Raw genomic sequence first — 13,838 nt, forward strand, 5'->3', positions numbered from 1 at the left:
CATCTCGGATATGACGGGGGGTCGAGAGGTCAGCGCGGTGGAGGGAGCTGTGTGGGAAAGAGCCAGGATTCAGAACGCGACTGCCTGGGACCGGATCCCAGGCAGCCCATTGGGACACGAGACCTTGGAGCTCAGTCTGTTTCCTCTCAAGGTTCCCTGGGGGCGTTGAAGGTTCTGAGATCCCACCAGAGGGTCTGGCCTTTGAAACCTGATGTGGGTGAGCAGTGCAGTCTCACTCCAGAAGAGAACTGCAGAACATGTGCAAAAGGCTAAACATTAGTGAATCCGGGTAAGGGTCATGGAATTCATACTATTATTGCAATGTTACTTTAAGTTTGAAATTATTTCCCCAAAACAGTTCTACAAATTAAAATAAATAAATAAATAAATAAAAACCAACACCTCGAAAGAAAAATAGGTAAAGGTTACTACCAGGCAGCAAAGGCCAGGTGAGGCACATGTGCACGTCTTGTTTGTGTGTGTGTGTCTCGGTGTGTATCTGTGTGCATGTGTGTGTCTTTGTGCAAGTGTGTATGTGTCTCTGTGAGTGTGTCTGTGTGTGTGTGAGGGTGGAGAGGGCCCGGCTGCCCCTTGATCATCCTGATGTGTGCCCTGGTTTCAGGCAGGCAGATGTCCTGATCTCCAATCAAGAAGCATGTTTTCATTTCTAACCTAAATCCCATATGTTTCAGGCTTGGAAAAGAAGTAATAGGGCTTCCAGATTCAGATTCCTGAAGCACACCTCTGAACCTGCCTCTCCCCTGCTCCAAAACCTTCAGTGGCTCCCTATTGCCCCCCACCCCTGAACACCATACCCCTTGAGGAAAAGGATTCCTCTCCCTCTTTCTATTTGCCTAGAGCCTAGATCCTGCCCCACTTCCAGAGCCAGTTCAATGTCATTCCCAACAGGCTGACTCCCTCGCAAGTAAGAGAACCACCTTCTCAGTGAAAATTTACTGTTATCATAGGTGGCTATGCTGGTTTAATCAAGAGCTTAGGAGACAGAGCACTGACTTTGGAGCTAGAGACTAAGATCTGGATTCAAATCCTAGCTGTGCTTCAGATTAGCTCTGTGTCCTTGAACAAGTTACCTGACCTCTCTGAGCATGTTTCTTTATACCCTCTACGGAAAACCTATTATTTCTCTCATCCTCAAAGCTCCACCAAAGAAAGGGCCCATTTCAAAGAAAGCTTTGGTGTTTAGCTGTTGGGTGAGGCTGGCTGCAGAGGCTAATTGGTCAAAACTTGTGGTTACTCAGAAGTAGCCCCCACCCCGCTGAGCCCTGGGGGTGACTCCTAGAGCAACCGTAAGGGGCCTGCTCGGGCCCTCAGCTTTGCTGCACTCAGAGTGGAAAGGGCCATTCTGCAACCTCGCCAGGTACCACTCAAGAGGGGGCAAGGCAGGGCCGAAAGCGGCTGGGAGCAGAAGCAGGAATCAGGAGACCAGTGGGGAAGGGGCAGGGAGAGGTCAAGCCGGAGGACACTGGACATTCGCTCCCTGCGTGTGTGTGTTGCAAGGACTTGGAAAGTTTCTTTCTTCTGCCTCTCTGCTAACCACCTGCCCAAACGTTCCTATTGATCCTGTCCACACAGAGGAAACAAACTCTGGTTCTATTTCTCTCCCTGTTTCCTGAAACCTGATTATGCCAAGAGCCGGCCCCAGGCATTTAACCAGGTTCCAGGACAAATTTGCTTTTGCAGTCCCTCGAGGCAGCGTTTAGAAGCTTTGTGCTTCTGAGTTCCCAGAAGGATTCTCCTGTCTCTGACTTTATTCCGGTCACCAGAGGCTTCTTTTCAGATCTTTCCCAATCTTTTCCTACGGAGGCATGTGATAAGATGAAACAGAGTGAAAACCGGAAGTCACGTGGCCTGCTTCTATTCTGGCGCCAACTGGAGCTGGCAAAGCTCCTAATGGGTGTTTTTGCAAGTGTATTTGTGCATTTCCCCATCAGTAAAAGCAGAGGCCTGGGCTTACCTCTGAGGCTCATTCTGCCTCTAAAATTACACAACAAGCACCATTCATTCAGCACTTCCTACACCAGGCGCCAACCCAGGCACCAGTGCACAGCTCCAACAGGCACCAGCTCATTTACTCCTCCCAATAGGCCAAGCTGCTCAGCACTGGGAGCTCCATTTGACAGATCAGGAGGCTGAGGCTAAGAGAGGTTAATCAGCTTGTTCAGGGTCACAGAGCTGAGGCATGAAAGAGCTCAAGCTGTAGCATCATGCATTGAATATTTTTGCTTTCCCACGTCACCAGAAAGCTGGTGCAAAAGGGCTATCATACCCCTGCTGGGAGAGGCTGCAGGATTCATGTCCTCACTGAAAGAGAACGACTGAGCCTGATGCTTCTTGGAGGGGTGGGGGTGGGGGGGTTGCAGCCCTGGACTTCCGGGGATCACAGCCTTAGAAACAATACTGTCTGCTGTCCATCTCCTTGGTTCCTGAGTTGCTACTGATAGTCACCGGACAGAATCTCAATTCCAGCTCTTTTACAGAGCAAAAAAAAATTTTAAATAAAAAAAAAATAAAAAAACCAAAAGATCCTCATGGATCAGAGTTCCAAGAGCCAGCTGCTAGGAACTCAGAGCGAAGGACCTGGGATTCCAACCCTGGTGGGTCTGACTGAAGCCCTCACGCTCTTTCCAATACTTTCTGCTCTGCTGCCTTCCTTGACAAACATCCATTTCTGAAATACCAGCAGCAGCTTGAAGAGCCTCCCAATTAATCCTGTCTCAGCATTGTAGTCTGTCAAAATAATCTATGTCTATCCTTGTGCCAACACCGCCCTGTCTTAATTAATGTAATATACCACATTAACAAATCTGTGGTCAAAGGCAGCACACAGCGAAGTCCCTGGTGAACGCAGTGCCCGTGGTGTACAGACTCGCTGGTCCTTCTCAGGCACTGCAGGATGCAGGTTGCAGGACATAGCACACCTGCCTCCTAAATGCTAGTAAAGCCCCAGCAGCAGTGCTGTCCTCAGCGGGGAAGGCTGAGGCTGGGCTCTGGGTACTTTGAGCCGAGGATGCCTGGGCCCAGCCTAGCCCACCTAGACCCCCGAGAGCAGTGCTGATCAGCAGAGCAGGCACAGCCCCAAAGAACACTTGGGAAATCTGTGAGGACACAGACATCCTAAAACCTGCAGGAACTGAGCCAGGTCCCACGTGACTCCAATGTCCCACTGCTAGTTCCCATGCGTGAAAATTTGCTTCAACAATGATCTGAGCCTGTGCTCTCCAAGGCCAGGGGTGTCTTATTTCCTGTAAAAACACCATTTTCCACAAAGTTGTAATCTACACTGAATTTTCCATGAAGACAACTGCTGCGTAAATCGAGGGAAGATTTTTCTTTTGTTTTGTCTGGAACATTACCAAGCAATGTTCACCATGTCAGAAAATCCTCTCAGTGGTGGAAATCCTGGTTGTAGTGTTGCATGTGCCAGTGTCTACAGAGCTTCCCTGACTAGTTCCACATATGGGCCACTATGTCTTCTAGTATAATTAAGTGAGATCATTTAATTATTAAACATATTATTTTCTTATAATTTAGATTACTTTTATTTCTCCTTCATATTATAGAGTATTATTTTAGTATTTTTTTTTAATTTTACTTGTGGGTGTTGTTAAAAGAAAAACTTCCAACAGCATTAAATTTAGTATTTCACAGCTTTATTGAGCTAGTCATTAACTGGACAGCATCCCATCCCAAGGGAGTGGAAGGGAAAGCTCATAAAGGGCAAACACGGAAGCAAGTGAAGCAAACGTCCTGATTAGTCCACATCAGGCTGACTCGGGGAGGGGGGCAGGGTGCATAGTGGAGTACTCATCATGGCTTTTGATCAGTGAATTTAGATTGCTGGGTCCCAGCTCTGAACCGCTGTTTAGCCCATCCAGACAGGGTTGAAGGCAGTGAAGTTTAAAGACATGGGGCCTCCTTAAGGCTGCAGGTAACAATTTGCTGAGGAGCACCATCTGCTGGGCAGGCCAGGGAAGTGCAGCATTAGGGAGCTGTCAAAAAGACTCATTAGTGTCTTTCCTGACCCTCTCCCCAGTACTCTTTGGAACTGGTCTGCACCCCCTTTGTGGGTCCTGGCCCTTTTGGGCTGGGAAACAATGACTTGGGAAAGTGCTCTCTTGGGTGACTCTCCTCCCAGAATTTGTCCTCCAGACAAAAGCAGTTAGAGGCAACAAAAGGAGACCCCCCCCCCAAAAAAAAAACTATAGAGGCAAAACAAAAACAGAACACATCAAGATTCTCAGAGAAGGAACAAAGGGAAAGAAGCAAGTACAACAAGTGCACAGAAAGTGCAATCTTAAAAATTGTACCACATACCCAGGGCAAGAATAAGATGAAGAAGTGCTGAATAAATCTGATCAAACATGGGCAATACTAAAGGTCTAGAATTAGCTTGAACCAAGTGTCAAAACAGCTTTAACACAAAGCCAGTCAACAATAAAACCTAGAAAGGACAGAAACTGATCTCCAGAGTAAACTCATCAAGATAATCAGATGCCTAGACATCAGTAAAAAATTATAAGCCATACTAAGAAACAGGATGATATGCCCAGTCAAAGGAACTAATTAAAACTTCAGAGGAGTCACAGAATTTGGAAAAACTAATCAAAGATGTTCAAACAATTCTCCTTATTCAATTCAGGGAGATGAAGGAAAATATGGCTAAAGAGATAAAGGATATTAAAAAGATATGGGGTGAGCATAAAGAAGAATTTGAAAGTATGAAAAGATACATAAAAGAACTTATGAGAATGAAAGGCACAATAGAAGAGATTAAAAATACACTAGAGGCATACAAAAGTAGGTTTGAACAGGAAGAAGAAAGAATCAATGAACTAGAAGATAGGACAATTTAAACCTTACAGACAAAAGAACAGATAGAGAAAAGAATGGAAGTAATTGGGCAGAGTCTCAGAGAATGGAATGACAACATCAATCTCACAAACATATGCATCATGGGTATCCCAGAAGAAGAAGGTAAGGGAAAAGGGACAGAGAGAATATGTGAGGAAATAATGGCTCAAAATTTCCCAACTGTTAGGAAACACAAATATACATCTCTGAGAAGCGCAACATGCTACAGACAGAATAAACCCTAACAGACCTACTCTGAGACACCTACTAATAAGAATGTCAAATGCCAAAGATAAAGAGAGACTCCTGAAAGCAGCAAGAGAAAAGCAATTCATCACATACAAGGGAACTGAATAAGATTAAGAGCCAATTTCTCACCAGAAACCACGGAAGCAAGAGGGCAGTAGTATGAAATCTTTAAGGAACTGAAAGAGAAAAAAACTGCCATCCAAGAAACTGTCCTTTGAAAATAAGAGAGAGTTTAAAATATTCACAGAGAAACAGAAACTGAGAGAGTTAGTCAACAAGAGAACCGCCTTACAAAAAATACTTAAGGAAGTTCTGCAGGCTGAAAGGAAAAGACAGAAGAGAGAGGCTTGGAGGAGAGTGTAGCAATGGAAGTCACAGAATTTGGAACAACTAATCAAAGATGTTCAAACAAGTCTCCTTATTCAATAATGGAAACTAAAAGGGTAAAAAGAGTCACAAAAATAAGATATGACATACAAAAAAACAAAGGATAAAATGACTGAAGTAAGTACTGCCTTTACAGTGATAACCTTGAATGTTAATGGATTAAATTCCCCAATCAAAAGACACATATTGGCAGAGTGGATAAAAAAAGTATGATACATCTATATGCTGTCTACAGGAGACTCACCTTAGACTCAAGGACACAAATAGGTTGAAAGTGAAAGGTTGGAAAAAGATATTCCACACAAACAGTAACCAAAAAAGATCTGGGGTAGCTATACTAATATTAGACAAAATAGACTTTAAATGCAAAATTATTATAAGACACAAACGAAAGACACTATATATTAATAAAAGGGCAATCCACCAAGAATAAGTAACAATCACAAATATTTACTCACCTAACCAGGGTGCCACAAATTACATGAGGCAAACACTGGCAATATTCAAGGAAGAAATAAATGTCTACAATAATAGCTGGAAGATCTATACAAAGAAAACTACAAGAAACTGCTAAAAGAAATCAAACAGGACCTAAAAAAAAATGGAAGAACATACCATGCTCATGAATCGGAAGACTAAATATAATTAAGATGTCAACTCTATCTATACTGATTTATAAATTCAATACAATACCAATTAAAATCCCAACAACTTACTTTGCAGAAATAGAAAACCAATAACCAAATTTATTTGGAAGGGCAAGGTGCCCCACATAGCCAAAAATATCTTGAGAAAGAGGAATGAAGTGGGAAGTCTCACACTACCTGACTTTGAAGCATATTGCAAAGCTACAGTTCTCAAAACAGCATGGTACTGGCATAAGGACAGAGACACCAACCAATGGAATCTAACTGAGTGTTCAGAAATAGACTCACGCATCTACAGACAACTGATCTTTGATAAGGCAGTCAAGCCAAAACAACTGGGACAGAGCAGCCTCTTCAATAAATGGTGCTTGGAGAACTGGATATCCATTTCCAAAAGAATGAAAGAGGACTCCTACCTCACACCTTATACAAAAATTAACCCCAAATGGATCAAAGACCTAAACATAAGCATTAAGACCATAAGACTCTTAAAAGAAAATGTAGGGCAATATCTTAAAGATCTTGTGATAGGAGGTGTTTTCCTAGACCTTACACACAAAGCGCGAGCACCCAAAAAACAAATAGACAAATGGGGTCTCCTCAAAATCAAACACTTTTGTACATCAAAGGACTTTGTTAGAAAGGTAAAAAGGCAGCCTACACAATGGGAGACAATATTTTGAAACCATATATCAGATAAGGGTTTAATATCCTGAATATATAAAGCAATCCGACAACTCAACAATAGAAAGACAACCCAATTTAAAAATGGGCAAAAGACATGGACAGACACTTTTCTGAAGAGGAAATATAAATGGCTCAAAAACATATGGAAAAAAATATGCTCAACTTCACTGGCTATTAGGGAAATGCAAATCAAAACCACAAGGAGATATCATCTCCCACCTACCAGAATGGCCATTATCCAAAAAACAGAAAATTACAAGTGCTGGAGAGGATGTGGAGAAATAGGCACACTTATTCATTATTGGTGGGAATGTAGAATGGTGCAACCACTCTGGAAGACAGTGTGGCAGTTCCTCAGGAAGCTAAGTATAGATTTGCCATATAACCCAGCAAATACCAGTATTACTAGGTATATACTCAGAGGAACTGAAAGTTAAGACACAAACAGACATTTGTAAACTGATGTTTATTGCAGCATTATTCACAATTGCCAAGAGACAGAAGCAGCCCAAATGTCCATCAATGGACAAGTGGATAAACAAAATGTGGTACATACACATGATGGAATATTATGCAGCTGTAAGACAAAGACATGGAACATATAACAACGTGGATGAACCTTGAGGACATTATGTTGAGTGAAGTTAGCCAGAAACAAAAGGACAAATACTGTATGGTCTCACCAATATGAACTAACATTAGTGAACAAACTTTGAGAGTTAAAAGCTGATAACACAGGCTACCAGGAGATAGAAAGAGGGTAGAGATCGAGCATTTGATGCTGAAGGGCTACAGAATGTGTAGCAGAATTGATTGCATAGATCCAGAAATAGATAGCATAATACCATGTGATGATAGCACAATATTGTAAGTACACCGAACAAGGATGTCTGTGAGTAAGGCTGAAAGAGGTGGGATAGGTGAATGTATGACACCAGAGTTAAAGATAGATGATGAAGACTGGTACTGTATAACTTGGCAAAAACTGGAGTGGCCAATGATTCTTACTAAATGTACAAATATAAAAATGTTCTCACATGTGGGAGAACAAATGAATGTCAACCATGCAGAGTGTTGATAAAGGGATGGTATTTGGGGAAAAAACATAATCAAAGCAAACTGGAGTCTATGGTCAACAGTAACATTGTAATATGCTTCCATTAAATGTAACAAAGGCAATATACCAAAGTTAAATGTGTCTGAGAGGGGGATATAAGGGAGGGATATGGGATTCTTGGTAGTGGTGTTGTTTTCTGTCCTTACTAATATATTGTATTATATGACACTGTATTTTTTGTTTTATTATTATCTTTTTTATTATTCACAAAAAAAAAAAATCTTTTTCACAGTAATCAATATGTTCAAGTGCTGGCTATGGTGATAAACGTACAACTATATGATGATACCATGAACAACTGATTGTACATTGTGGATAATTATATGGTATGTAAATATATCTCTATAAGATTGTACGAAAAAATATAAATGGGGTAAAAGTGCTGGAGAAAACATGGAGAAAGGGATGTACCTATTTACTGTTGATGAGCAGGCAGAATGGTGTAGCCTTTCTGGAGGTCACTGTGGTGGTTCCACAAGAAGCTAAGTATGTGGGGGCCATAAGGTCCTGCAACATCATTATGGGGTATGCACTTGGAAGATCTGAGAGCAGAGACATGAATGCACATTTGCACATTGGTGTTATGGAGGCAGTATTCATGATTTGCAGTGGGTGGAGGTGGCCTAAGGGTACAATGACTGAGGAACAGAATGGTGAACTGTGGTGTATATATGCAATGGAATATTGAGCAACTACAAGAAGGAGTGAAGTTGTAAGACACACAAGGAGGTGAATGGATCCTGTAGACAGCATTTGGAGTGAAGTACACCAGAAACAACAGCAAACACTATAATGCCTCACTGATATGGACTAACTACAATGTGTAAACTCAGAATTGAATCTTAGAGCACAGCCTAACAGGGAAATGGTTATTGAAATGGTCCCTAGATTATAAGTTCTTACAGCAGTCAAATCTATTCCTGACTTGTAATGGCTATCTCCAAACTCTGAGATGTTGATCCCTTAGTGTTCTAGTTTGCTAATGCTATTGGAATGCAAAACACCAGAAATGGATTGGCTTTTATAAACGGGGTTTATTTGGTTACAAAGTTACAGTCTTAAGGCCATCAAGTGCCCAAGGTAAGTCATCAACAATCGGGTACCTTCACTGGAGGATGGCCAATGGTGTCCGGAAAACCTCTGTTAGCTGGGAAGGCACGTGGCTGGTGTCTGCTCCAAAGTTCAGGTTTCAAAATGGCTCTCTCCCAGGATATTCCTCTCTAGGCTGCGGGTCCTCAAAAAATGTCACTCTTAGTTTCTCTTGGGCTGTTTGTCCTCTCTTAACTTCTCCAGAGCAAGAGTCTGCTTTCAACGGCCATCTTCAAACTGTCTCTTATCTGCAGCTCCTCTCTCAGCTTCTGTGCATTCTTCAAAGTGTCCCTCTTGGCTGTAGCTCCTCTTCAAAATGTCACTCTCAGCTGCACTGAGTTCCTTCTGTTTTTCAGCTCATTTATATGGCTCCAGTGATCAAGGCCCACCCTGAATGGGCGGGGCCATGCCTCCATGGAAATAACACATCAGAGTTATCACCCACAGTTGGGTGGGGTGCATCTCCACAGAAACACCCTAATCCAAACATTTGCACTTAATCCCCACTAATATGTCTGCCCCCACAAGATTACATCAAAGAACATAGCTTTTTCTGGAGGACATAACATATACAAACTGGTACACTTAGTGTATAACCTGATTGGTCTCTGGAACATTGGGTATCTGTGTGATACATGAAACTCAGAGCTAGAGCTCGGCAGATATGATTGTCAGTATTAATGCATACAGCAACTGTTAAAAAAAAAAAGCTAAAAAAGACCCCAGACTTCAATTAGAGATATGAATGAAGCAGATATGGTTAAGACCAGGGAAAATTGGGCAAAAGGTTAAAGGTTGATACAATAGAGGGACTTGGGGAAGATGGCGGCATAGAAAGAAGTGGAAGACTTAGTCTCCCCCAGAACAATTCATAAATGAACAAAAAAACAGTAAATAACCTGGAATAACAGCGGGGAGACAAACGTGACTGTACACTCAACATCCACCAACATGAATTGGGAGGAATGCCCGAGATCACAGCATAAAATCTGTAAGTAAAACTGCGGACCCGCGCTGAGAGCTGAGAACCTACAGCCGAGAGCCCCTCCCTCACGGAGGCCGTGCCGTGCACTCTCTCAGCCCAGTTCCAAGTGAGGTTTCAATATTAACTGCTCAATACAGACAGCAAATCCTCAACAAGCAGACAGAGGCTTTTGGTGACAACTGACCTTGGGAGAATCAGGGGACATATCTGTCTCAGGATAGGGAGCCCAGAGAATCAGGTGCTATCTCTGGCTGATGGGTGAACCTGGGAGTTTTTCTGTCCCTCGCTCTCTCTCTGTGGAGAAAACCTCAGCTGTTCTTAGCCCGCAAGGCGTTGCAGTAAAGACAGCCTCAGACATTCTGTATTCTGAAACGAGCTGAGAGCCCCACGGCACAGCCAAGCAGCCCAGGGCTTCCCTTGAGGGACGGCGCACACTGGTGATGAAGCACAGCATTCCCTCGGCTGAGCTCCTGGAGGATCACGGCTGGGAGGGGGGACCTGCTCGGAGAACCCAGGGAGGCTATGCCAAGTCTGGTGGTTTGTGGGACAGTGAGAGAAAGGGTCTGGGGCTGAACTGAAATGAAGGCTTAGACTCTTGTGGCAGCCTTGAATCTCCTGGAACCTGGGAGATTTGAACAGTAGAACTGCCCTTCGCCCCTGGCCACCCGTACACACACCCCACATTCAGGGCGGACGGCTCCAGCAACACACCCAAACTGAGTTTTCCAAATGAACCCACAAGAATCATTTCCCCACTCACCACGGAAAAAAGGTTGAGAACTGACTTGAGGGATATAGGTGACTCACAGAAGCCATCTGCTGGTTAGTCAGAGAAAGTGTTCATCACCAAACTGTGTCTCTGAAAAATTAGATCGATATCCTTTTTTTATTGTTACAACTTGAAAGAACCCTATCAAGCAAAACAAATGCAAGAGGCCAAAAACAACAGAAAATCTTAATGCATATGATAAAACCAGACGATATGAAGAATCCAGCTCCAAACACACAAATCAAGATTTCAGAAGAAACAATGTACCTCACACAATTAATCAAAGAACTACAATCAAAGAACAAAAACATGGCAAAGGATTTAAAGGACATCAAGAGGACCATGGCCCAGGATATAAGTGACATAAAGAAGACCCTAGAAGAGCATAAAGAAGACATTGCAAGAGTAAATAAAAAAATAGAAGATCTTATGGAAATAAAAGAAACTGTTGGCCAAATTAAAAAGATTCTGGATATTCACAATACAAGACTAGAGGAAGCTGAACAACATCTCAGTGTCCTAGAAGTCCACAGAACAGAAAATGAAAGAACAAAAGAAAGAATGGAGAAAAAAATCGAAAAAATTGAAATGGATCTCAGGGATACGATAGATAAAATAAAACATCCAAACTTAAGACTCATTGGTGTTCCAGAAGGGGAAGAGAAGGGTAAAGGTCTAGAAAGAGTATTCAAAGAAATTGTTGGGGAAAACTTCCCAAACCTTCTACACAATATAAACACACAAAGCATAAATGCCCAGCGAACTCCAAATGGAATAAATCCAAATAAACCCACTCCAAGACATATTTTGATCAGACTGTCAAATACTGAAGAGAAGGAGCAAGTTCTGAAAGCAGCAAGAGAAAAGCAATTCACCACATACAAAGGAAACAACATAGGACTAAGTAGTGACTACTCAGAGGCCACCATGGAGGTGAAAAGGCAGTGGCATGACATATTTAAAATTCTGAGAGAGAAAAATTTCCAGCCAAGAATACTTTATCTAGCAAAACTCTCCTTCAAATTTGAGGGAGAGCTTAAATTTTTCATAGACAAACAAATGCTGAGAGACTTTGCCAATAAAAGACCTGCCCTACTTCAGATTCTAAAGGAAGCCCTACCAACAGAGAGACAAAGAAAGGAGAAAGAGATATAGAGAATTTTAACAGACATATATAGTACCTTACATCCCAAATCACAAGGACACTCATTTTTCTCTAGTGATCACAGATCTTTCTCCAGAAGGGAACGTAAGCTGGGTCATAAAACAAGCCTCAAGAAATTGAAAAAAAAAAAATTGAATATACTCAAAGAACATTCTCCAACCACAATGGAATACAAATAGAAGTCAATAATTTTTGAACTATAACTCCACTATTTACTTCCTACATGATAAAAAATACACAAACTCTAAGGACAAATCAGTGATTTTGAACTCAATGTAAAATATATAATTTTAGACAACTATATAAAGGTGGGGGAATGAAGGAGTACAGGAACATAGTTTATGTGCCCTATTGAAGTGAAGGTGGTATCAAAGAAAAACAAGATTGATAGGGATTTAAGAGGTTAATTTTAAGCCCCACAGTAAACACAAAGAAATTATCAGAGAATATAACCATAGAGATGAAAAGTAGAGCTTGGGTTAAGAGAAATGGGGGAAGGGGCAATGGGGAGTTAAGAAATGAGTGTAGGGTTGCTGTTTGAGGTGAAGGGAAATTTCTAGTAATGGATGGTGGGAAAGAGCATTACATCATTCTAAATGTGATTAATCCCACTAATGGAAGGCAAGGGAGGGGGTGGAATGGGAAGATTTAGGCTGTATATATGTTTCCACAACTGAAAAAAGAAAAAAAAAAAAAAGACAGTCTAACTAGATGACAATTGAATGCTAAGGATGAACTTGGATGGGATTGGAGGGTGGAGGACAGGTGGCTCAAAGAGACACAGTTGAGACATAAGGAAAAGGAAATATAGAATGTAAGCATTGTATCATTGTTGAATCTCTTATACTTCTTAGCTGTGCTTAATGGAATTACATAAAAGAATGTTCTTGTTCATGGGAAGTACATACGTGAATTATAGTGTATGTTCAAGGATGTGTGCAGCTAACTCTCATATGTTCAGAAGACAGAGCAATAGATGATGGATGATAGATAGGGAGGGAGGGAGGGAAACAAATAGCAATGTGACAGCATGTTAAAGTTGGTGGATTGAGCTACCGGGGGAGGGGGGTCAGGGTATGATGGAATTCTGTGTATGGGGCTGGTATTGTTTTTGCAACTATTCATGTAACTTTGAATTTATTTCAAAATAATAAAAAAAAAAGATTGATACAGAATATAGGTAAGAAATTAAAAGAAATGTGCTGGTTCAACAACATTCACAGCACTATTATTAACAATAGACAAAACATTGAAAGAACCAGAGGGTTTGTTGACAGATGAATGGTAAACAAAATGTGGTGTATCTGTACAATAGGATATTACCCAGCAGTCATGAGGAATGGAAAAGCATGGATGAACCTTGGAAACATTATGTTGACTGAAAGAAGCCAGACACAAATGATCAAATATTCTCTGATTATATATATATGAAATATCTAGAATAAGCAAATTCAAAAAGACAAAAAATAGATTAGAGGTTACCAGGGGACAGGAGAAAGGGAGGAATTGTTTAATGAGTGCAGAATTTCTGGTGGGGTTATGAAAATGTCTTGGTAATGGATGGTGATGATAGAACAACACTGTGGATGTAATTAATACCATTGAAGTATATAAACATAAAAATTGTTAAAATGGGAAATGTGATTTTATATATATATGTGTATATATACATATGTGTGTGCATATATATAACCACAATTGAATAAAAGAAATATAGAACAAGCCCAAAAATTAAAAAAAAAGTTGATACAGTAATAGTTGGAGACTTCAATACACCATTCTCATAAATAGAGAGAACATCTAGACAAAGGACCAATAAGGAAACCTAGAACTTGAATAACATGATAAATGAACAACACCTAGCAGAAATA

This window comes from Choloepus didactylus, chromosome 4 (assembly GCF_015220235.1).
Source record: "Choloepus didactylus isolate mChoDid1 chromosome 4, mChoDid1.pri, whole genome shotgun sequence".
Classification (NCBI taxonomy): domain Eukaryota; kingdom Metazoa; phylum Chordata; class Mammalia; order Pilosa; family Megalonychidae; genus Choloepus; species Choloepus didactylus.